Source organism: Oncorhynchus tshawytscha, linkage group LG01 (assembly GCF_018296145.1).
Source record: "Oncorhynchus tshawytscha isolate Ot180627B linkage group LG01, Otsh_v2.0, whole genome shotgun sequence".
NCBI classification, from domain to species: Eukaryota; Metazoa; Chordata; class Actinopteri; order Salmoniformes; family Salmonidae; genus Oncorhynchus; species Oncorhynchus tshawytscha.
Genome location: NC_056429.1, coordinates 33,485,784 through 33,512,217, shown reverse-complemented (window position 1 = coordinate 33,512,217; position 26,434 = coordinate 33,485,784). Strand labels below are relative to the sequence as shown.

At 40.9% G+C, this 26,434-nt stretch overlaps 1 protein-coding gene across 4 annotated transcripts in view; it reads left to right on the top strand.

The window, feature by feature from the left end:
• Window positions 1–26,434, top strand: part of LOC112249764 (ecotropic viral integration site 5 protein homolog) — a 101,092-nt gene continuing 74,658 nt past the window's right edge. Inside the window, exons 1-2 of one of the 4 annotated variants that reach the window (XM_024419535.2) lie at window positions 1–244; window positions 659–938. The gene's annotated coding sequence lies outside the window, so the exon portion shown is untranslated. Of the gene's footprint in view, window positions 245–641; window positions 939–19,721; window positions 20,004–26,434 lie in introns of those variants that run through there. The other 3 variants (XM_024419536.2, XM_024419546.2, XM_024419538.2) reach the window with 3 other exon arrangements.

Sequence of the window (26,434 nt, the reverse complement as noted above, 5' to 3'; positions counted from 1 at the left end):
TGTGGATCAAAAAAAGTCAGCTCTGCCATTCACCTCATTCTCACCTGTCTTAGAAAAGGCTTAAGTGCTTCTTTAGTCTGAGCTGGACAGCTGATCGTGAACCTTTATTTTGACATTTTCTGATTGACAATGTCTCTCTGTCACCCACTCTGAGTGTGGGATGTTTGCTGTGATCTACTCCGGGCAACAAAATTCCAAAACGTTCTGTGGAACTGATACTATTGTCAGAGACAGTTAGCCTCAGGTGAGTTTGTGCTGTAGTGATTGGCTTCCAGTTTTTTGTAGTTACTCTTGACTTTAGTAGACTACAGCTAATAGGAACATACTGTTTTACAGAGCAAATACAATATGTTAATAACTTGTTTTGATAACTTTTTATGAGATTAAAACTGATACAGAATTATCCAATAGGTCTACTATATTCTCTGATAGTGTTTTAGCTTGTGTGCTGATAAGAAATGGCTGACATGAACTTGCATTATTTTTCAAAAACCTATAGGGCTAGCTAATGTAGTTTATGAAGAGGCCAAAAAGCTAACGAAGTTTATGTAGCTATGTGTAGGGCAATACAATAAACAGTAGATAGCAGTAGTGTACTATTTTTTTTTTCAGTTGTTAGGTTTTTGAGGTCGACTGACGTGACGCATGCTCTGTACAGTGGATGTAAACATTGGAGCTGCCCTTTCGTTGGCACGAGCGGGCTGTGGATTTGTGTAGGCTACACGTATTCGGCTCGATGGGCTGGACGGTGGAGCTGTTGCCTGGTGGTGGAATCAGATAGCGGCAGCTAACAAGAAAACTAAAACTCGGCATTAAATAAAATCTGAAACCTGGCTGTTGAACTCCTTACAGTTCAATTGCGCAAGACTGTGCAGTTGTACTTTGGTCCATGGAAAGTTCATATTGATCTCTGAGGATTGAAAAGGCTTCCAGGCAAGGTAAGTACGGTTCAGGTTTTTTTTTGTGAGAGCAAGGAGCTGTTGCTAGCTCACGTTAATAGTTGTCAAGCTACTTTTCCTCTCCAGCCGGATAGGTTTCATGTTAGCTAGCTAGCTACAGTGTTTGGAAATAGTCTGGAGTTAATCATGCGTCTGGCACTGTAGGTTGCTTGAGACGGTTCTGTAATTCAGTTAGCTTTTTACGTCACTAAATAACGTTAGTTAGCTAACTTGCTGGCTAATCACGTAAACTGCATTAGCTAACTGGTTAGCCACCTAGCTTAGCTAACTAACTAGCAACTTCCATAGCTAATAAACTGTTTGTTCATGAACTCAAAATACATCGCTAGTTAGCTAAACTGCATGCAAACTATTTCCTGTAGCCAGCCAAGGAACTTCAGAAAGTAACGGTTACGTATGTGGACAGCAAACAAAACTCACACCTCATCAGATACTTCAAACAACACCCGTTATAAACACTTCAGTTACTGTAGCTAGTTACATGTTGTTACTGTAGCTAGTTACATTTGTAGTCACAATGGTTGAAGGAGAACCGTTTTTTTGCTTATCGTTTTAAGTTACTTTCAAGATAGCTGATGTAGTTTTAAGTTAATCTGTTTCAAGTCCAGCACCAGTCAGTTTCCAGGTGAGTTCTTCAAATGAACAGTACCTGGCTGATCTGATCCGTTTACTTACAGCTGCACTAGGGTCGGACGAGCCCAATATTGGACGAAAGGAGCCTAACATTACTCCTTAGTCCAAGGACCTTGCATGTTCTGTTTAAAGGGCGAATTGACTCTGGAAGCTATAACAGCCAAATACTCCATCTAAACGTGAATTGATTCTGAATTGCGGTACTGTTCTATAAACATAAATCCCTCTACTTCGTCCAGGTTTCAATCAATTAAGGAACAGGAAAGCCATTTGTTTTGGAAACTCCGTCTCATGTGCTACAGAAACATCGCTAACCAAACAACAGTGCTAGGTGCCTGGGTACATGAATTAAAGGGTAACTACACACACACAAAAAAATCCTAGATTTTTCCCAGACCTCAAAAGTGGTCTCCTGGTGGCTTTTAATTAAGTGTTCTTATGGACTTAGAACATCATATTTGGTTATTGTTCTATTAGTTTGACTTTGAGAGCAAAAACATTAAAAAGGGGGTGAAATCTGAAACCTGTGAATTGCTGAGTTGACAGCTTCATTTATCTGTTTCAATAGTAGACCTACAATTAGCCTACTTGCAGTACAGCTTGTGTAAAAGTATTGCTTCTATCCCAACCTGGGATAGAGCCAGGGACCCTCTGAAAACATCCACAACTGACGCAGTCTTTGTAGCGCTAGTAAAACAACCACTTCAATGTCTCAGAGCGAGTGACTTCACCGATTGAAACACTACTAGCGCACACTGCTATCTAGTTAGCCATTTCACACCAGTTAGCCTGATTGTGTGAAAGATCAATATGGGATCAATATGTCACTGTTTGTCATCTTTCACACAAGGCGCCTTTCTTATTTATTCATATTTTTTATTAACCAATCCACCCCCCACCCCCCCCTCTTCGGAGGACACATATCTTGTTTGTTTTTTACAGCATTTATTCTACATATACAGTTGAAGTCGGAAGTTTACATACACCTTAGCCAACTACATTTCAACTCAGTATTTCACAATTCCTGACATTTAATCCTAGTAAAAATTCCCTGTCTTAGGTCAGTTAGGATCACCACTTTATTTTAAGAATGTGAAATGTCAGAATTATAGTTGAGTGATTTATTTAAGCATTTATTTCTTTCATCATTCCCAGTGTGTCAGAAGTTTACATACACTCAATTGGTATTTGGTAGCATTGTCTTTAAATTGTTTAACTTGGGTCAAATGTTTGGGTAGCCTTCCCACAATAAGTTGGGTCAATTTTGGCCCATTCCTCCTGACAGAGCTGGTGTAAAGGAGTCAGGTTTGTAGGCCTCCTTGCTCGCACACGCTTCCACCCCTGTGCTTCATGGTTGGGGTGGTGTTCTTCGGCTTGCAAGCCTCCCCCTTTTTCCTCCAAACATAACGATGGTCATTATGTCCAAACAGTTCTGTTTGTTTCATCATCATGAAAAGTATGATCTTTTTTCTCCAAAAAGTACTATCTTTGTCCCCATGTGCAGTTGCTAACCTTAGTCTGGCTTTCTTATGGCGGATTTGGAGCAGTGGCTTCTTCCCTGTTGAGTGGCCTTTCAGGTTATGTCGATATAGGACTCGTTTTACTGTGGATATAGATACTTTTGTACCTGTTTCCTCCAGCTGTTCTGGGATTGATTTGCACTTTTCGCACCAACGGACGTTCATCTCTAGGAGATAGAACGCGTCTCCTTCCTGAGCGGTATGACGGCTGCGTGGTCCATGGTGTTTATACTTGCATGCTATTGTTTGTACAGGTGAATGTGGTACTTTCAGGTGTTTGGAAATTGCTTCCAAGGATGAACCAGACTTGTGGAAGTCTACAATTTTGTTATTCTGTGGTCTTGGCTGATTTCTTTTGATTTTCCCATGATGTCAAGCAAAGAGGCACTGAGTTTGAAGGTAGGCCTTGAAATGCATCCACAGGTATACCTCCAATTGACTCAAATGATGTCAATTAGCCTATCCGAAGCTTCTAAAGCCATGACATCATTTTCTGAAATTTTCCAAACTGTTTAAAGGCACAGTCAACTTAGCGTATGTAAACTTCTGACCCACTGGAATTGTGATGCAGTGAAATAATCTGTCTAAACAACTGTTGGAAAAATTACTTGTCGTGCACAAAGTAGCTGTCCTAACCGACGTGCCAAAACTATAGTTTGTTACCAAGAAATTTGTGGAGTGGTTGAAAAGCGAGTTTTAGTGACTCCAACCTAAGTGTATGTAAAACTTCCGTGTTCAACTGTACATACATTTTACTTACATGGTACTTTTATATAAACAATCACATAACAGTAATACATTACCAAACATAAGCTCTTTAATCCCAACCCTAAACCACTCACGGCCCATCCCACCTATCGCTATAGACCATCTTCGTTTGGTTTCCATGTGCCAAATATTTCAAATGTACTGTGATGTTTTACATACATTTTTAACATTTTCTAATTATATAATATCCACAGATTGTGAGCTAAAGATGAACCTTTCTTACAAGTATTATTATATTATTTATTGACTGACTATGGCTTTCCAAATCACCCAACACTGTTATTTGTAAGGTTCATTTTAAGTGTATGTTGCGATTTTATTTTAATTCTTTATAAACTGTTCCTGGACCTGTGACCAGAAACAAGCTACATAGGGGCCATACCAGAATATATGATCTAGTTATTCTGTTTCTTCACAGCAAAATCTAAAGAGCTGAGATTATATATATATATATATATATATATATATAAAAATCATTCTGTTAGTGGCAAGAATTGTGTATATAATAATTTAAATGGAAAGACTCAGTGTTGAATCAAGTCTAGTTTTTTGTACCAGTTCATTAACCATGTGCCATAGAATCAGTACTTTGAAAATCTCTTCCCATCTATTTTGCAACCTGTATGACGCAGCTGTCAACATTTTTGTCCTCAAATGAAACTGGTGTATCTATCTCTATTCATGCCAATTATTTTAAGCCAATTTGTATCTTTAATATATGGCAGGCAAACAAGTTCCCTACCTTCTCCTTTTTCCACTTGCCTCCATTTTTGTGGTAATGCTGCAGTTGGTTTTAAGGTTGGCTTGTTTAGAAATCAAAAAGATAAAAACAAGTGTCAATGTATGCTGATGACTAGTTTTTTCTTAAGTCCGTAATCTGGATACCTGTACAGTCTCATTGAAGATCTTGATCACTATTCTAGCCTAGCTGGACTAAAACCTAATTATGACAAGTATACCATATTACGTATTGGATTGTTAAAAAGACAATGTTAACACTACCTTGTAGTTTACCAATAAAATGGGCGGATGGTGAAGTAGACATACTTGGTATTCACATCTCAAAAATATAAATTAACTTACCCACACTCAATTTCAATAGAAAGTTAGCAAATATATTTAAGATTTTGCAACCATGGAGGTGTAAAAAGTTGTCTATTTATGGAAACATCACATTGATTTAACACTAGGGTCCTATTAGTTTACTTACTAATGGCGCTGCCTACTCCAGACAACTCGTTTTTTAAATCATATGAGCAAAAAAAATCACTTTATTTGGAATGCTAATCCAGACAAAATTAAGTGTGCCTATTTTTATATAATGAATATGAGTTTGGGGGGGCTAAAATTATTAAATATTAAAGCTTAAAACCTCTCACTAAATGGTTCACTCATACATAAATTATACTTAAACCCTAAATGAATAGGGATTTTCACTTTTTGATAAATAGTGTGCCCAATTTCAACTTCCTGCTACTCATCCCCAGAATATAAGATATGCATATTATTTGGATCGAAAACACTGAAGTTTCTAAAACTGTTTGAATCATGTCTGTGAGTATAACAGAACTTATGTAGCAGGCAAAACCCCGAGGACAAATCATTCAGATTTCTTTTTGAGGTCACTGTCTATTCAATGAGTTTTCATTGGGAAACTAGATTTCTAAGGGACTTGTTTGCAGTCCTACCGCTTCCACTGGATGTCACCAGTCTTTAGAAATTGGTTCAGGTTATTCCTTTGTGTAATGACGTAGGACGGCCATCTTGAATGACTGTCACGTTATGTGTACTTTTTGAGAGTTGCGCAAGACCAGAAAGGTTGCGTTAGTTTGATGTCTTCCTGTATTGAACACAGATAGTCCCGTATACAATTTGATCGATTATTAACGTTTAAAAATACCTACAGTTGTATTACAAAAGTAGTTTGAAATGTTTTGGCAAAGTTTACTACAGGTAACTTTTGAGATTCTTTAGTGACGTTGCGAGAATTGGAAGCTGTGTTTTTCTGGATCAAACGCGCCAAGTAAATGGACATTTTGGATATGTATCGACGGAATTAATTGAACAAAAGGACCATTTGTGATGTTTATGGGACATATTGGAGTGCCAACAAAAGAAGCTTGTCAAAGGTAAGGCATGATTTATATTTTATCTCTGGGTTTTGTGTAGCGCCTGCAGGGTAGAAATATGCTTTCTCTCTTTGTTTACTGTTGTGCTATCATCAGATAATAGCATCTTATGCTTTCACCGAAAAACCTTTTTGAAATCTGAAATGTTGGCTGGATTCACAACGAGTGTAGCTTTAATGGTATATTCAATGTGTGATTTCAAAGTTGAATTTTTATAGTAATTTATTTGAATTTGGCGCTCTGCATTTGGCGCTCTGCATTTTCACTGGGTGTTGGCCAGGTGGGACGCTACCGTCCCACATATCCCAGAGAGGTTAACCTCTTGATGTACTTGTTGGATCTAATTTTAATAGCTAGCATTTCAGTGGCCGTAATAAATAAGGAGACAATGGACAGCCTTGTTTTACTCCTCTTAAAAGCTCAATACTTTCTGAGAAGTAACCATTAACCATTATTTACTATTTTACATCTTGCGTTACATCACCTAAAGGCCCCTTTCCTTTGCCGGGTGGGAAATTTATAGTGTATACCCACTTCTCTAGGCACAACTACACCATTGGGTTGAGGTAAGTTTTCCAAGCCATATCTCACACCTGTGGGTAGATATTTTGATTCAACAAATGAGAGCCAGAACAAATCACCAAATCTGGTTATACTTGATCAAAAATCTTTATTGTACTTATAAGGGAGCTGTCAACATCAAATACAATTTTTTTAGTCACATACACATGATTAACAGATGTTATTGCGGGTGTAGTGAAATGCTTGTGCTTCTAGTTCTGACAGTGCAGTAATATCTAACAAATTAAACAACATATACCCAATACACACATCTAAGTATGAATGAATTAAGACTATATACATATGGACGAGCGATGGCATAGCGGAACGGACTAAGATACAGTAGAATAGTTTTGAAAAACAGTATATACATATGAGATGAGTAATGCAAGATATCTAAGCATTAAGTGAATGAGATACCGTAAAATAGTATTGAAAACAGTATATACACATGAGATGAGTAATGCCAGATATGTAAACATTAAGTGACTAAGATACCATAGAATACAGTATATAAATGAGATGTGTATATATATGTAATATGTAAACATTATTAAAGTGACTAGTGTTCCATTCCTTAAAGTGACCAGTGATTCCTAGTCTGCATATAAGCAGCAGCCTTTCTATGTTAGTGATGGCTGTTTAACAGTCTGATGGCCTTGAGATAGAAGCTGTTTTTCAGTCTCTCTGCCCCAGCTTTGATGCATCTGTACTGACTTTGCCTTCTGGATGATAGCGGGGTGAACAGGCAGTGGCTCGGGTGGTTGTTGTCCTTTGATCTTTTTGGCCATCCTGTGACATCGGAAGCTGTAGGTGTCCTGGAGGGTGAGTAGTTTGCCCCCGGTGATGCGTTGGTTGGACCGCACCAGCCTCTGGAGAGCCTTGTGGTTGCGTGCTGTGCAGTTGCCCTACCACGTGGTTATATAGCCTGACAGGATGCTTTAAATTGTTCATCTGTAAAAATTTACAGACCAAATCTATTTGGTCTCCTGAGGTTGAAGAGGCTCTGTTGCGCCTTCATCACCGCGCTGTCTGTGTGGGTGGCCCATTGTGGGGCCCCAGTGTTGAGGATCAGCGGAGTGGAGGTGATGTTTCCTACCTGGGGGCCCAGTTGCACAGGGTGGGGTTAAGACCCAGGGCCTCGAGCTTAATGATGAGCTTGGAGGGTACTATGGTGTTGAATGCTGAGCTATAGTCACTAAACAGCATTCTTACATAAGTATTTCTCTTGTCCAGATGGACCTATTGGAGCGGTAGGAAAATTGAAGTGGGTCTAGGGTGACAGGTAAGGTGGAGGTGATATAATCCTTGACTAGTCTCTCAAAGCACGATTACAGCACTGAGTTCTACAGGGCGATAGTCATTAAGTTCAGTTACCTTTGCTTTCTTGGGTACAGGAACAATGGTGGCCATCTTGAAGCATGTGGGGACAGCAGACTTTGATAGGGAGATTGAATATGCCCGTAAACACACCAGCCAGCTGGTCTACGGATTCTCTGAGGAGACGGCTAGGGATGCCGTCTGGACTAGAGGTCGACCGATTAATCAGCATGGCCTATTTAATTAGGGCCGATTTAAAGTTTTCATAACGCCGATGACATTGCACTCCACGAGGAGACTGCGTGGCAGGCTGACCACCTGTTAAGCGACTGCCAAGGAGCCAAGGTAAGTTGCTAGCTAGCATTAAACTTATAAAAAACAATCAATCTTCACATAATCACTAGTTAACTACACATGGTTGATGATATTACTAGTTTAACTAGCTTGTCCTGCGTTGCAATCAATGCGGTGTCTGTTCATTTATCATCGAATCACACCCTAATTTACCAAACGGTGATGATTTAACATGCACATTCATGAAAAAAGCATTGTCGTTGCACCAATGTACCTAACCACAAACATCAATGCCTTTCTTAAAATCAATACACAAGGATATTTTTTTTAAACCTGCATATTTAGAAATTCATGTTAGCAGGCAATATTAACTAGGGAAATTGTCACTTCTCTTGCGTTCTGTGCAAGCAGAATCGGGGTATATGCAGCAGTTTGGGCCGCCTGGCTCGTTGCGAACTGTGTGAAGACCATTTTTTCCTAACAAAGACCGTAAGTAATTTGCCAGAATTGTACAGAATTATGACATAACATTGAAGGTTGTGCAATATTTAGACTTATGGATGCCACCCGTTCGATAAAATACGGAACGGTTCTATATTTCACTGAAAGAATAAATGTTTTGTTTTCTAAATGATAGTTTCCGGATTTGACCATATTACTGACCTAAGGCTCATATTTCTGTTTATTATATTATAATTAAGTCTATGATTTGATATTTGATAGAGCGGTGGTAGGCAGCAGCAGGCTTGTAAGCATTCATTCAAACAGCACTTTCCTGTGCTTGCCAGCAGCTCTTCGCAATGCCTGAAGCACAGTGCTGTTTGACTTCAAAATCAAATCAAATCAAATTGATTTATATAGCCCTTCGTACATCAGCTGATATCTCAAAGTGCTGTACAGAAACCCAGCCTAAAACCCCAAACAGCAAGCAATGCAGGTGTAGAAGCACGGTGGCTAGGAAAAACTCCCTAGAAAGGCCAAAACCTAGGAAGAAACCTAGAGAGGAACCAGGCTATGTGGTGTGGCCAGTCCTCTTCTGGCTGTGCCGGGTGGAGATTATAACAGAACATGGCCAAGATGTTCAAATGTTCATAAATGACCAGCATGGTCGAATAATAATAAGGCAGCACGGTCAGGTGGACTGGGGACAGCAAGGAGTCATCATGTCAGGTAGTCCTGGGGCATGGTCCTAGGGCTCAGGTCCTCCGAGAGAGAGAAAGAGAGAGAGAATTAGAGAGAGCATATGTGGGGTGGCGAGTCCTCTTCTGGCTGTGCCGGGTGGAGATTATAACAGAACATGGCCAAGATGTTCAAATGTTCATAAATGACCAGCATGGTCGAATAATAATAATAAGGCAGAACAGTTGAAACTGGAGCAGCAGCACAGCCAGGTGGACTGGGGACAGCAAGGAGTCATCATGTCAGGTAGTCCTGGGGCATGGTCCTAGGGATAAGGTCCTCCGAGAGAGAGGGTATATATTAACTGGGTATATTGACGAACTGGGAATATTGAACCACCAGCTTTCATATGTTCTGAGCAAGGAATGTAAACGTTAGCTTTTTTTACATGGCACATATTGCACTTTTACTTTCTTCTCCAACACTGTTTTTGCATTATTTAAACCAAATGAAACATGTTGCATTATTTATTTGAGACAAAATATATTTTTATTTATGTATTACATAAAGTTAAAATAAGTGTTCATTCAGCATTGTTGTAATTGTCATTATTACAAATACATATGTAAAAAGTGGCAAATTTTTAATTGGTATCTGCTTTTTTTGGTCCTCCAATAATCGGTTACGGCGTTGAAAAATCATGATCTTTCGACCTCTTGTCTGGACCGGCAGCCTTGCAAGGGTTAACATGTTTCAATGTTTGACTCACGTCGGCCACGGAGGAGAGCCCACAGCCCTTGGTAGCAGGCCGTGTCGGTGGCACTGTGTTAACCTGTTTAGCCTTTCCGAAAGCAAAACGTCGGCCTCGGCGACGTGGCTGGTTTTCCTTTTGTAGTCCGTGATTGTCTGTAGTCTCTGCCACATACGTCTCGTGTCTGAGCCGTTGAATTGCGACTCCACTTTGTCTATACTGAAGTATAGAGTTGATATAGTGAGAGCTCAATGATTCTGAGTTGGGGTTTGCCTTATCTAGCCCAACGTTGTTACATTTCCTTAATCCACCATAAATGTCTCAATGTGTCGAACCTAACCAATATCTACTGGATGAGGTGGCCAAATATCCTGTTCGCTTGCGAGTACTAAGAACTGTTTGTTCTTAGAATAGAGGTTAAGGAGAGACTTGTTTGAAACGGAGATACCTCGTTCCAAACATGCAAGTTTCAGAGTACAGAGGGTGGGGGCAAGAACACAAGACCCGTGGTGGATTAGGCACAGAGTTGGGTGAAAACAGCAATTTACGCAACCAGAGTACAGGATTGTGCATACCTATCATTTAAAGTAATGCTAAGATACATTTTTCGCCCCCACACGCCGGCTCTGCTGTGTCTTAATATACACAGCAATGCTGTCCGACCCTAGTGCAGCTGTAAGCAAGCGGGTTAGATCTGCTGGCTACTGGCTGACAAACTCCTGTCATTGGCTGAGAGAGAGAACAATAGCTAACGTTTGCCGCCTCTACAGTACAACCATCCAGTTCTTTGTGTACAGTGAGAAATAACAGTCAATGTAGGTAGGGCCAGCTGAGGGCATAGATTTTCCGTTCTCCTCCTCTTAGCTTGCTTACTTTTCATTGAAAGTAAGCACACCAAGGACTTTTCATCATAGGATGAAATCCCTGCTGAAATGTTTCCATAAACCCCACCATTTCCATCTGATCCTTGGAAGTAATCATCATCTAGCTGCACTCTCACTGTGCAGGAATCCTCCTCAACCCGAACCCAGCTCTATGGCTCCATCCCAAATAGCACCCTATTCCCTATATTATGGTACACAATTTTTGACCCCAGAGCCTTATGCCAAAAGTAGTGTACTATAGGGAATAGGGTGCCATTTGGAACGCAGAGGTGTTGAAGATCCCCTTTCAACTTGATCCACTTAACTGCTGATCCAGGTGTGCAGTCATCTGTTGCTATGCTGGGTGTTGGCTAGTAATGCTGTAGCTAGCTGACACTCACATTTCTCTTTCTCTTCCTGTACCATGAACAACTTCAGACTAAAAATGGCTCCCTATTATTTTAGACCTACCTAGCCTAGTTGATAACACTAGGAAACTACTTCCTTAGCACTGGACTCCTCATAGGCACACCTGTTTTAGACATTTGCACTTTGTAATAGAGTCACATGCCGGTCTGCTCTGCCGTCTCACAGTCCTGGTCAGACATTCCTGCCATGTAACCTCTTGGTGTTTTCTTGGATCGTTTGTTGGCTAGGAGGAGAAGTGTGACTTCAGATTCGAATCACACCACTGAGAGAGACTGGGCTTGTGGAGGACTGGCTTGTCTGTACTTGCCCTCTGTCAGACACTTTGGTTGTTTTTATGACAGAGCGCTTCCCCTTCATAATTGTCTCACCATATAGAGTAGACTACAGGTATGGCAGGCTCCACGTGAATCCAATGGAGTGATTTAGCAGGGCAACATTCCACCACCTGCCCATTCAGATTCTGTGGCGTTTTTATTTGCTTAAGAACATCATAGTGTGTGGATATTTGTTGTCATAAAACCAGTTGAGTCACCACCATTGATAATGTATTCAGTGCTGTGTGAATTTGTATGTGTTTCTTGAAAGTTGTAAGGAGGTGCCCCCTTCCACGGTGTCAACATGGGAATACTGTTGTAGGCCACATGTAAATGATCTAGCCCAGGTTTTCCATTTGAGTCCCAGCTAACCGTATAACGCTTATTGCATTGTCCATTGAGGAAAGACGCTCAAGGAGGCCATTGATAATGCTGAATGTACACTGCACCAATCTGAGATGTCTTCTGTGTGTGAACTGAAAAGCCTTTATTCTCACGCCTGACAGACTGTGTGCCCTTTCTGGCAGCCCTCCTTTCTCATAGTCTCTCAGACAACAGCAAATGGAATGTATGTTCTTGTTCTCTGAAGGTGGCCCACATTAACATTCTGTTTTCTAATCTCCCTGCTGTGCCATGCTGCGATTTGAGTTCTTATCGTGTGGAGAGAATGTTTATGAGCAGGTGCAAGATAAATAATTTTCCAGTTCTGTTGCTGATGCAATTGTACTTTTCTCACCCAGAAGTGACAGCAATGGATTAAAAGCTTTGATTTTCCTCATGCCCACATACTGAAAAAAAGTTACCATAATTCACAGGATATAACAAATTAGGAAAATAGTCTAATTGATAGCTGGATTTGGCTTATCCTAGTTGAGTTAGTCGTGCTACATTTCCCGAGGTTTGTCTATTCAGCTGCACTGCACTGAGATGCATTGCTCTTGACTGCTGCTGGCCTTGGTGAGTTTCAGTTTGCTGATCTCACCGGCAACGTTGTTTTGCTAAGAAGCCCTTTTATTCAGACTTCACAATCTTGCCTTGCTGTGCCTTTCATTAGCCATGCAGAATGCTTCTCTCGCTGCATCCAAAATGGCACCCTATTCCCTATATAGTGCAATACTTTTGACCTGAGCCCCATGGGCCCTGGTCAAAAGTAGTGCACTACATAGGGAATAGGGTGCCATACATAGGGAATAGGGTGCCATTTAGGATGCAACCTCCCCATTCATTCACCGCTCTGTTCCTTGGCTTAACAAAAGAGAGAATGATTATAGACTGCACCCAACCAGGATTTATGTAGGGGGGACCCAGACTAGGCATAGGCATAGCTTCTGAGAAGAATGTCAGTACGGGTAGCCTACCACCTGTGCACTAGTAGAAACCCTTTCATCAGGTTTTTAACCACATAGGCTTAAGGTGTCAGCATGCTTCAGTTCTGCTGCCACCAAACGGAACGAGTGTGCTCACATACTCCCTTAATAGACCTTCGCTTGAAAAACGATTAAAAAAAGCCGCAATAGTAGTTTTTGAGTTGTCCTTTTTGAAACGCCAAAGCACACTCCCTCAAAATAGTCATAATTAATCTAAGATAACTCATGAAATCTATTGTTAATTTTGAGGTTTTTACCGGAGAGATCTTAGTCAGTCAATTTTACATCTAACTAAGTTTGGTGCAGTAATTTTCAGTGAAAATATAAAATGTGCATGACAAGTCGTCTCTCATTGAATGATAACAAAGACTTTATTGAAGAATCCCTACTGTTGACCAATCACTGACGAAAGGGCGTGGGCTGCGGCTCCCTCACCGAAGTCCGAAACGAACAGAAACGTCACAATATATGGACTAACTGTACCAAACTATTTCGGCTGGGAAGCATGCAGACGCCTTTACTCCTGGAGTAGGTCCTGTGCCCGAGTGAGTTGCCTGTCCGAGTCTGCTAGAAGAATAGGCCTACTCCTCTTTTTGTGACAGATCTATAGATTTTAGACAGTAAATCTTACATAATCTCAGTGGACCAGTTGTTCCTAGTATTAAAACACTGTATGCAAGATCATGTTCTAATTGTGTTCCCCTCCGCTGTTATGTCCCAGTGCACAGACACACCTCCACGACAGTCAGAATGTTTTTGATTTAGGTGCTCAGCAGAGAGAGACATAAGGGTGAGGCTCTCACTGTACAGTACTACAATATGTATTTGTTCACTCGGCACAAACGATCTGAAGCATTAATCCCTGGAACAGGCTGCTCTCTCCCTCTCATCTTCCTTCCCTTTCTATGTCAATCCCAGAGTAATCTTTTCTCCTTTCGGTTAGCTCTGCCTGGCATAACACATTGGGGATATGTTGAGGGAGCTTCCCTTGCACCCTTGCATTCCCCTCTTGGCTCCCAGAGGGAGGCTGCCTCTTCTAACACTGTCCAAAACGGCACTCTATTCCCTACATAGTGAACTCTTTTGACCATGGTCCCATTGGCCTCTGGTCAAAAGCAGTGCACTAATTGTGTAGGGAATAGGGTGCCATTTTGGACAGAGTGTTAGAAGAGCCTGGCTGGGTTCAAATAAAATGTTATTTGTCACATGCTTTGTAAAGAACAGGTGTAAACTAACAGTGAAATACATATTTACGGGTCCTTCCCAACAATGCAACAATTGAGGTAGATATGTCCATATAGGTAGGGTTAAAGTGACTAAGCAACAGAATAGATAATAACCAGTAACATCAGCGAATGTCAGTGTTTTTCAACCTTGGTCCTCGCGTACCCCCAACAATACACGTTTTTATTGTATCCCTGGACAAGCACACCTGCACTGAGTTGAATAAGGTGTGTTGTGAAGGACTACAACAAAACTATACTGTTGGGGGTCCTCGAGAAGCAGGGTTGGGCAACACTGGCGTATGTGATGAGTCTAGATTTAGTGCAAAAAGGGTCAATGCGGATAGTCCGGGTAGCTAGTGGTTAGCTGATTAGCAGTCTTACACAGAACCCAAACCGACTGCGCACGTGCGCCATCGTGCATAAATTTATTTTGTCCCCCTACACCAAACGCGATCACGACACGCAGGTTAAAATATCAAAACACATTCTGAACCAATGACATTAATTTGGGGACAGGTCGAAAAGCATTAAACATGTATGGCAATTTAGCTAGTTAGCTTGCACTTGATAGCTAATTTGTCCAATTTAGCTAGCTTGCTGTTGCTAGCTAATTTGACCTGGGATATAAACATTGAGTTGTTATTTTACCTGAAATGCACAAGGTCCTCTACTCCAACAATTAATCCACACATAAAACGGCCAACCGAATCGTTTCTAGTCTTCTCTCCTCCTTCCAGGCTTTTTCATTTTTGAATGTATATGGTGTTTGGCATCTACACTTTCATAGTATTACCACGACATCCGGCAAAACATTGTCTTTCAATCACCCACGTGGGTATAACCAATGAGGAGATGGCACGTGGGTACCTGCTTCTATAAACCAATGAGATGGGAGAGACAAGACTTGCAGTGCGATCTGTGTCAGAAATAGAAAGGACTTCTATTTTAGCCCTTGGCAACGCAGATGCGTGCGAGCAGTGTGGGTGCAATAATTGAATAACAGATTTCTACTTTTATTTTTGCAACGCTCGCGCATGTGACGCGAGTGGTGTGGTCAGCCTATTACAATGTATAAAAAATCTAAACATATAGCCCAACGTTTGTAGAACTAAAGTTATATTAATAACTCTAAATGAAGCATATCGGAGTACCTATTTCTATGTTAACTGCTCTACACCCTCATTGTTTAAGGAAAATATCCTTTCTATTTTATTCAGCTTTGTTCAATTGTTTTCTTCGTACTATAAAATAACCTAAATCTTGTCTGCTAAATGAACGAGTGTAGCCCACAGCCAAATGGCATAGCCAGATGAGGACTTGGCATAAGGACAACTCCAAGTATGCTATTGTTCTTCTGAAATAGACTACATTTTCTTCATATCATGTTTCTTTAGACCTGTCTAAAATAATGGATTTATTATGACTGTGTAGGCGTTATTACATGGATTTATTATACTTTTTTAAAATGTAGACGTTCCAAAGGTCTGCATCAGTGGCTTGTAGGCTGTGTGTGCAAGCCAGGAGATGGTAAATGTGATTTTGTTCATTAACAGTCAACTACCCTGAGAATGGCAGTTATTTGCTTGACAATCACAGGCTGACAATTTCGTGGCCGCCACAGCCCTAGTTGTGCATCAGCAGTTTTACCTCTTATGTCAGTCACTGATAGTTAGTCAATTAGCCCATGTCAGCTAACATTTTTACATAACTGGCTGCTAAACTAACTTAGTAATCTAAACTTGTTATCATGGTTGAATTACCTGCCGGGGAGCCATTTGATTTTTTTTTTAGTCAGTCTCACTAAGATATCATATTAAAAACATATAACATTTATCTCTGCCTCGTTGCAAAATGTGCAGAATTGCAGCAAACTTTCTTTAAAATGTCTACACCCCATGGGAGGGGGGGATAGGTACAGAGACCTGCAAGCAACTGCGGCCCCTTGAGAGTTCAGGTTTTTGGTGGCCCTCACCCCATCGGGGCGGCAGGGTAGCCTAGTGGTTAGAGTGTTGGACTAGTAACCGGAAGGTTGCAAGTTCAAACCCCCGAGCTGACAAGGTCTGTCGTTCTGCCCCTGAACAGGCAGTTAACCCACTGTTCCCAGGCCGTCATTGAAAATAAGAATTTGTTCTTAACTGACTTGCCTGGTTAAATAAAGGTAAAAAATAAAAATAAAAAGTTGCCCATCCCTAGACTTACTCATTTTAAAGCCACTGATAAGGATAGGAATTGCCAGAGACCTCACCGTACGATATTATCACTATACTTAGGTGCCGATACGATATGTATTGCGATTCTATATGTATTGCGATTCGATACTGTGATTTTATTGCGTTTTGATATTCCAAACATATTGCTCACTATATGTCTGTTGCAGAGAAATGAGACAGCAAGATGGAGAACAAGCTATAGAATGAAGAATAATGTGCGCTAGAACGCCAAACAGCCAGCTTGCGCTTTTTACATATTGATACTTGGATTCAAAGTATAAGTATAATATTGTCCCAAAAAATAATAGCGTGTTTTGTAACTGTAAAAAAAAAAAAAAAGGTTTCTCTCCCCATCACTACTTACAAAACTATCTTGACCCATTAATTTCACACATGCTTGTATTTTTGAACATAAGAGTAATGAATCTAGTTTCCTGCCAGGTCAGAAGGGAGATTACAATTTTTTCTTTATTTTTTAGGCAGGTCAGGGATAGGGTGTAGCACTAAAAACAGTGGTAGTCTTGTTTCCTGTTTTTTAGTGCAAGGCAGGATATAGGGCCTAGTACTGAGCTGGCACTACTGTACTGACTGGTCAGCTAAAATAACTATTTCTGTCTACTAGACTAGAGCCTGAGGGCTGTTTTAGACTAATTGTACAGTGGAGTTCACAGGCCTTTTAGCCAAGTCTAAAGTATCAGATGGCCAAGGAGAATGCCAGCCACATTGACTAATTTTCATCCCACAGAGATAAGCAACATGTCAGAGCAAAGTCTGGTGACAGACCTTGGTGTCAGGTGTGGGTCACAGCTAGCCAGGGCTTCCTGTTTTTAGACTGGAGAGGGAATCAACACTTTCCCAAAACTTTTGCAGACACAAACAGGAACTAGAATACACTTTACATAGCATTAATTAATAGGCTCAGGGAGTTTCAACTAACATGCATCTCTGGGCCCAACATCCCACGACTAACTGGACCTATTCATTGGATCATATAGGCCATTGACAAATGTCCTCCCACCATTCTATAAGACAGCCCAAACAGCTGTTTATTATTAAAGTAATGTATAGTATTTCATTGACCCTGACCTAGTTTAGTGATGCAGTGAGAGTCAGAGGAATAATTTCAATTGCATACTCCTCAAGTCCTCCCCTCCACAAAACCCATTTGAGTAAGTCAGAGGTGAGGAACCTCCTGGCTTTCTCATCCGATGGGTTTTGAGAAGTGAGAAAGGACTTGAGTATGCAATTGAGATTTTGGGGGGTTTGTATCATTTGATTTACACAACATGCCTACCACTTTGAAGATGCAAAATATGTTTTATTGTGAAACAAAACAATAAATAAGACAAAAAAAACTGAACTTGAGTGTGCATAACTATTCACCCCCCCATAGTCAATATTTTATAGAGCCACCTTTTGCAGCAATTACAGCTGCAAGGCTCTTGGGGTATATCTCTAAGCTTGGCACATCTAGCCACTGAGATTTTTGCCCATTCTTCAAGGCAAACTGCTCCGGCTCCTTCAAGTTGGATGGGTTCCGCTGGTGTACAGCAATATTTAAGTCATAGCACAGATTCTCAATTGGATTGAGGTCTGGGCTTTGACTAGGCCATTCCAATACATTTAAATGTTTCCCCTTAAACCACTCGAGTGTTGCTTCAGCAGTATGCTTAGGGTCATTGTCCTGCTGGAAGGTGAACCTCCACCCCAGTCTCAAATCTCTGGAAGACTGAAACAGGTTTCCCTCAAGAATTTCCCTGTATTTAGCACCATCCTTCCTTCCTTCCTTCAATTCTGACCTGTCTCTCCCAGTCCCTGCTGATGAAAAACATCCCCACAACATGATGCTGCCACCACCATGCTTCACTGTGGGAATGGTGTTCTCGGGGTGATGAGAGGTGTTGGGTTTGCACCAGAGATAGTGTTTTCCTTGATGTCCAAAAAGCTCAATTTTAGTCTCATCTGACCAGAGTACCTTCTTCCATATGTTTGGGGAGTATCCCACATGCCTTTTGGCGAACACCAAACGTGTTTGCTTTTTTTTTTTCTTTAAGCAATAGCTTTTTTTCTGGGCACTCTTCCATAAAGCCCAGCTCTGGAGTGTACGACTTAGTGGTCCCATGGACAGATACTCCGATCTCCACTGTGGAGTTTTGCAGGTCCTTCAGGGTTATCTTTGGTCTCTTTGTTGCCTTTCTGATTAATAGCCTCCTTGCCTGGTCTGTGAGTTTTGGTGGGCGGCCCTCTCTTGGCAGGTTTGTTGTGGTGCCATAATCTTTCAATTGTTTTATAATGGATTTAATGGTCATTTTACAATTTAGATATTATTACTTTTTACAGTTTTGACTGGTTAATGAGGGTCAGGTAGTCGGAAGCAAAATTTACTGAAATTTGCATCCCTTAAAGGAGACACGAGTTGTTACTTTTCAGAAACAGCCTATGAGACTTGATCTGGTAGCGATATCACTATCTGCTCCCACAGATTTGTGTAGTAAGTAAATTGAGGTTAGCCTTTTTTTGTAGATTTAAAAAAAAAAAAAATGTCAGTCTGGCCTCCTTACTACTGCGGATCAAAATGACAGGATATGGTTAGTGTCAAAATGTGACTCTATGCTCCCAGAGGTGTAATACAACTTTGTCAATCTCATTGTGGCTGAATGTCCGCCTACGTATACAATGAACCTCTATTTGAGTCACTTGACAGTCAAATTTGCGTAACTCCCTAGAATGGGACCCTCCACAGCACTAGGTAGAAACTTGTTGCAGTGCAGCTGGGGATTGTAGGCATCTTCTCTCCAGAGGAACGGCTGTCTGTATTTTCATTCCAGCAGAATGGTAACAGCAGCTGCTTTTGAGTCATGGGATAGGGTAGAGCCATGGGCTGAGAGTGAGTGAGAGTGAGTGAGAGTGAGTGAGAGTGAGTGAGTGAGAGTGAGTGAGTGAGAGTGAGTGAGAGTGAGTGAGAGTGAGTGAGAGTGAGTGAGAGTGAGTGAGAGATTAGTTGTTCTAAACACAACAATATTAGACTTAAAGCTAGTGGAAACTAAGTACAGTAGCTTTCGCTGTGTTTGTGTGTCTGTCTGTGTCTCTCTCTGTCTCTGTCTGCCTGTCTCTCTTTCTGTGTCTGTCTGTCTCTTTCTGCATCTCACTCTGTGTCTGCGTCTCTCTGTCTGTGTCTGCGTCTCTCTGTCTGTGTCTCTGTCTGTCTGTGTGTGTGTTCATGCGTGCATACATTTTGAGTATCTCAGGAGGAGGAACAGCACTTTGACCCTGCCTTCCTTGAGTGTGATCAGCATATGACTCTGCAATGTACCTTAAGACACACAGCGAATCTGCTTTGAGACTATTGTTCAGAAAACTGGAGGCAAACTTAGGAGAAGCTTGTCTCAATTCCCTGGAGTGTTACTGGTCTTGTCTTTTCTGCCTGAAGTTCTTATCTGCTGTTGGGCATTTTCTCGAACCTGTTTTCCTTTTTGTTGATACTGACTGGATTTCTGCATTGATTGTAAAAAACCTTTGGAATAGTAACACTCTTGACAGGTAGGAGTATCTGAGAAGATTTTAATAGTGTCTTTTATTTTTATAACTGGGTCATTCCACTGCCAAAAAGCCCCAAAAATAGGATTTTGACACCCACCATCTCAGATTGTTCTGAAGTCGTTTCTGCAGTTAGTAACAGATACGATTAGTATTCCTGAAACAGACAAAACATCTTCAGATTCACAGGGAATACATTACGTAGTATGGAGAAGCAAATCTACAGCTTCATACTACTTGTCAAGCATAGAGAACTGATACTTTACAGTTGGTATGGTTTGTGGAGGGATCCGTGGGTGGCTTTTGATTTTTTTTTTGTATTCCTTCATGTCTTACTCATTGGTAGGAAGAGTGCAAATCAGATGTTGGGTCCTACATTTATTTAATATCTGAATCCTATAGACCTAAATTAAATAGGCCAATTTGAGTAGTTCTCCAAGATCAAATAACATTTCAACAAATGTTGAAATGTTTCAGGAATGCCAATATCACCTGTTTCTAACTACAGAAACTATTTCAAAACATTCTGAGATGGTGGGTGTCATGGCTTACTAAAATGACATGGGCCGACTCGGCTAGCTTGGTTCCATACTGTATAGTGTGTGATAGCCAACTTCTGTCGTTGTCAAGCCGAAGGCTACATAGAGGGTGTTAAAAAGCGCACTGCCGTGCTCCGAGCACGCAAATTGGAGCATGGGAGGGTCGGCGTATGAGTCCAAATCAAAGTTTGCGAAATCGAGAGCACTTCTTCAATGTGTACTCCGTTTGCACATATTTTGAAGCGTGCATCGACGTAAGCTTCAACAAAGTATGCAAAGAAATATGACACAACCACGTAAAGAACGTTTCTTGAAATCGAAGGTGTCCGTTATTTGAGTTGAAGTGACAGAAAATACTCTCCGACTGCGAGATGATATGTTGCCTATTCACATCTCATATGTTGCCTGACTACAGTATTTTATCTTGATACATTAATAAATACATGCTGTGGTAATTTTGGCATTGTTACTTGCCTATAATACCCACTGTAGTTGTTTTGTATGTTGTAAGTCAATAGGGCTAGCTACTACTGTTAGCTAACTAGCCAGATAGCCAAGAATAATTGTTAGCTAGCTACCCACAAAGAATTGACATCTACCTTAGAAAATATTGGTTTTAAGTCATTTTGCCGGTAATAGTATTTGGTTAGCTACATTATTACAGTTCACATATAGCTAGCTGATAGTTATTAAGTAAAATGTTTGCTTTGTCTATATCTTGTTTCATCTCTCTTGCCATTGTCCTGGCTAGAAGAAGAAAGGGTATGTCAATAGGGCTAGCTAGCTAGCCACAAAGAATTGTTAGCTAGCTACCCATGAAGAATTGACAACTACCTTGCATAACATTAGTTTTCGATCATTTGGGGCTGTTTAACTAACTAGCTAGAGTACGATTCACTTAAGCTCAGCAAAAAAAGAAACGTCCCTTTTTCAGGACCCTGTCATTCAAAGATAATTCGTAAAAATCCAAATAACTTCACAGTTCTTCATCGTTAAGGAGGCATGAGGACTGCAGATGTGGCCAGGTCAATACATTGCAATGTCCGTACTGTGAGATTCCTAAGACCGCACTACAGGGAGCTGATTGTCCTCGCAAACCACGTGTAACAACGCCTACACAGGATCGGTACACCCGAACATTTGGGGGCAGAACTGCAAAAGTGTGTGCGAGCAAGGAGGCCTACAACCCTGACTCAGTTACTCCAGCTCTGTCAGGAGGAATGGGCAAACATTCAACCAACTTATTGTGGGAAACTTGTGGAAGGCTACCCAAAATATTTGACCCAAGTTAAACTATTTAAAGGCAATGCTACCAAATGCTAATTGTGTATGTAAACTTCAGACCTACTGGGAATGTGATGAAAGAAATAAAAGCTGAAATAAATCATTCTCTCTACTATTATTCAGACATTTCACATTCTTAAAATAAAGTGGTGATCCTAACTGACCTAAGAGCGGGGTGGCAATGTAGCCTGGTGGTTAGAGCATTGGACAAGTAACCGAAAGTTTGAATCCCCGAGCTGACAAGGTACAAATCTGTCATTCTGCCCCTGAACAAGACGGTTAACCCACTGTTCCTAGGCCGTCATTGAAAATAAGAATTTGTTCTTAACTGACTTGCCTAGTTAATAAATAAAGGTTAAAAAAAACATTTAAAACATATTTTTTACTGGGGTTAAATGTCAGGAATTGTGATAAACTGAGTTTAAATGTATTTGGCTAAGGTGTAAACTTCGGACTTCAACTGTACATATGCATACACACAATATACGTGTGTGTGTGTTTGTGTGTATATATATATGTGTATGTATATGTATGTATGTGTATACATATATACCTACATACATACATACATACATACATACATACATACATACATACATACATACATACATACATACATACATACATACATACATATATACCTACATACATACATACATACATACATACATACATACATACATACATACATACATACATACACTGGGGCAAAAAAGTATTTAGTCAGCCACCAATTGTGCAAGTTCTCCCACTTAAAAAGATGAGGCCTGTAATTTTCATCATAGGTACACTTCAACTATGACAGACAAAGTGAGGGGAAAAAATCCAGAAAATCACATTGTAGGATTTTTTATGAATTTATTTGCAAATTATGGTGGAAAATAAGTATTTGGTCACCTACAAACAAGCAAGATTTATGGCTCTCACATACCTGTAACTTCTTCTTTAAGAGGCTCCTCTGTCCTCCACTCGTTACCTGTATTAATGGCACCTGTTTGAACTTGTTATCAGTATAAAAGACACCTGTCCACAACCTCAAACAGTCACACTCCAAACTCCACTATGGCCAAGACCAAAGAGCTGTCAAAGGACACCAGAAACAAAATTGTAGACCTGCACCAGGCTGGGAAGACTGAATCTGCAATAGGTAAGCAGCTTGGTTTGAAGAAATCAACTGTGGGAGCAATTATTAGGAAATGGAAGACATACAAGACCACTGATGATCTCCCTCGATCTGGGGCTCCATGCAAGATCTCACCCCGTGGGGTCAAAATATTCACAAGAACAGTGAGCAAAAATCCCAGAACCACACGGGGGGACCTAGTGAATGACCTGCAGAGAGCTGGGACCAAAGTAACAAAGCCTACCATCAGTAACACACTACGCCGCAGGGACTCAAATCCTGCAGTGCCAGACGTGTCCCCCTGCTTAAGCCAGTACATGTCCAGGCCCGTCTGAAGTTTGCTAGAGAGCATTTGGATGATCCAGAAGAAGATTGGGAGAATGTCATATGGTCAGATGAAACCAAAATATAACTTTTTGGTAAAAACTCAACTCGTCATGTTTGGAGGACAAAGAATACTGAGTTGCATCCAAAGAACACCATACCTACTGTGAAGCATGGGGGTGGAAACATCATGCTTTGGGGCTGTTTTTCTGCAAAGGGACCAGGACGACTGATCCGTGTAAAGGAAAGAATGAATGGGGCCATGTATCGTGAGATTTTGAGTGAAAACCTCCTTCCATCAGCAAGGGCATTGAAGATGAAACGTGGCTGGGTCTTTCAGCATGACAATGATCCCAAACACACCGCCCAGGCAACGAGGGAGTGGCTTCGTAAGAAGCACTTCAAGGTCCTGGAGTAGCCTAGCCAGTCTCCAGATGTCAACCCCATAGAAAATCTTTGGAGGGAGTTGAAAGTCCGTGTTGCCCAGCAACAGCCCAAAACATCATTGCTCTAGAGGAGATCTGCATGGAGGAATGGGCCAAAATACCAGCAACAGTGTGTGAAAACCTTGTGAAGACTTACAGAAAACGTTTGACCTCTGTCATTGCCAACAAAGGGTATATAACAAAGTATTGAGAAACTTTTGTTATTGACCAAATACTTATTTTCCACCATAATTTGCAAATAAATTCATTAAAAATCCTACAAAGTGATTTTCTTGATTTTTTTTCTTCTCATTTTGTCTGTCATAGTTGAAGTGTACCTATGATAAATTACAGGCCTCTCTCATCTTTTTAAGTGGGAGAGCTTGCACAATTGGTGGCTGACTAAATACTTTTTTGCCCCACTGTACATACAGTACCAGTCAAGGGTTTTTATTTTTTTACTATTCTCTACATTGTATAACAGTATTGAGGACATCAAAACTGTGAAATAACACATGGAATCATGTAGTAACCAAAAAAACAAATCAAAATATATTTGAGATTCTTCAAAGTTGTCAGCGTTTGCCTTGATGACACCTTTGCACACTCTTGGCATTCTCTCATCCAGCTTCATGAGGTAGTCACCTGGAATGGATATCAATTAACAGGTGTGCCTTCTTAAAAGTTAATTTCTGGAATTGCTTTCCTTTAATGCATTTGAGCCAATCAATTGGGTTGTGACAAGGTAGGGGTGGTATACAGAAGATAGCCCTATTTGGTAAAAGACTAAGTCCATATTATGGCAAGAACAGCTCAAATAAGCAAAGAGAAGCAACACTCCATCATTACATTAAGACATGAAGGTCAGTCAATCTGGAAAATGTCAAGAACTGTGAATGTTTCTTCAAGTACAGTCGCAAAAACCATCAAGCACTATGATGAAACTGGCTCTCATGAGGACCACCACTGGAAAGGAAGACCCAGAGTTACCTCTGCTGCAGAGGATACGTTCATTAGGTCTTCATGGTCGAATTGCTGCAAATAAACCACCCACTACTAAAGGACACCAATAAGGGCTCCCGAGTGGTGCAACGGTCTAAGGCACTGCTTCACAGTGATAGAGGCGTCATTACAGACCCTAGTTCGGTTCCTGGCTGTATCGCAACCGGCCGTGATTGGGAGTGCCATTGGCCTAGCGTCATCCGTTTTTGGCCGGGGTAGGCCGTCATTGTAAATAAGAATTTATTCTTAACTGACTTGCCTAGTTAAATAAATTAAATAAGAAAAAGAGACCTTCTTGGACCAAGAAACACGAGCAATGGACATAATATTGTTGGAAATCTTCCTTTAATTCTGAGTCCAAATTTGATATTTTTGGTTCCAACCGCTGTGTCTTTGAATCACAGAGTAGGTGAACTGATGATCTCTGCATGTGTGGTTCCCACCGTGAAGCATGGAGGTGTGGTGGTGCTTTGCTGGTGACGTAGTCTGGGATTTATTTAGAATTCAAGGCACACTTAACCAGCATGGCCACCACAGCGATACGCTATCCCACCTGTTTAAAAAATATTTTTATTTATTTATTTAACCTTTTTATTTAACCTGGTAGGCTAGTTGAGAACAAGTTCTCATTTACAACTGCGATAAAGCAAAGCAGTTCGACACATACAACAACAGTTATTTTTTAATATATACAGTGTGTGCAAATAAGGTAAGATAAGGGAGGTAAGGCAATAAATAGGCCATGGTGGCAAAGTAATTACAATATACCAATTAAACACTGGAATGTGCAGAAGATGAATGTGAAAGTAGAGATACTGGGGTGCAAAGGAGCAAGATAAATAAGTACAGTATGGGGATGAGGTAGTTGGATGGGCTATTTACAGGTGCAGTGATCTGTGAGCTGCTCTGACAGCTGGTGCTTAAAGCTAGTGAGGGAGATATGAGTCTCCAGCTTCAGTGATTTTTGCAGTTCGTTCCAGTCATTGGCAGCAGAGAACTGGAAGGAAAGGCGGCCAAATGAGGAATTGGCTTTGGGTTTGACCAGTGAGATATACCTGCTGGAGCACGTGCTACGGGTGAGTGCTGCAATGGTGACCAGTGAGCTGAGATAATGTGGGGCTTTACCTAGCAAAGCCTTGTAGATGGTTTGCGCTTTGTGGGAATATCATTTGTTTTTCAACAGGTCAGTGACCTAAAATAACTCCAGTCTGTGTAATTTTAAATGTTTTAAATGTAAAATGTATTTAACTAGGCAAGTCAGTTAAGAAAAGATTCACGGCTTACCGGGGATCAGTGGGTTGTTCATGGGAAGAACAACAGATTTTTACCTTGTCAGCTCGGGGATTCAATTCAGCAACCTTTCGGTTACTGGCCCAACGCTCTAACCACTAGGCTACCTGCCGCCCCAAATGGCTATTTGACCACGAAGGAGAATGATGGAGTGCTGCATCAGATGATGGCCTCCATAATCCCCCGACCTCAAACCATCTGAGATGAGTTGGACCGCAGAGTGAAGGGAAAGCAGTTTCAAGTGCCTAGCTAATGTGGGAACTCCTCTAAGACTGTTGTAAAAGCATTACAGGTGAAGCTGGTTGAGTGAATGCCAAGAGTGTGCAAAGCTGTCATCAAGGCAAATGGTGGCTACTTTCAGGAATCTCAAATATAAATATATTTTTAATTAACATGTTTTTGGTTACTACATGATTCCATATGTGTTATTTCATAGTTTTGATTTTT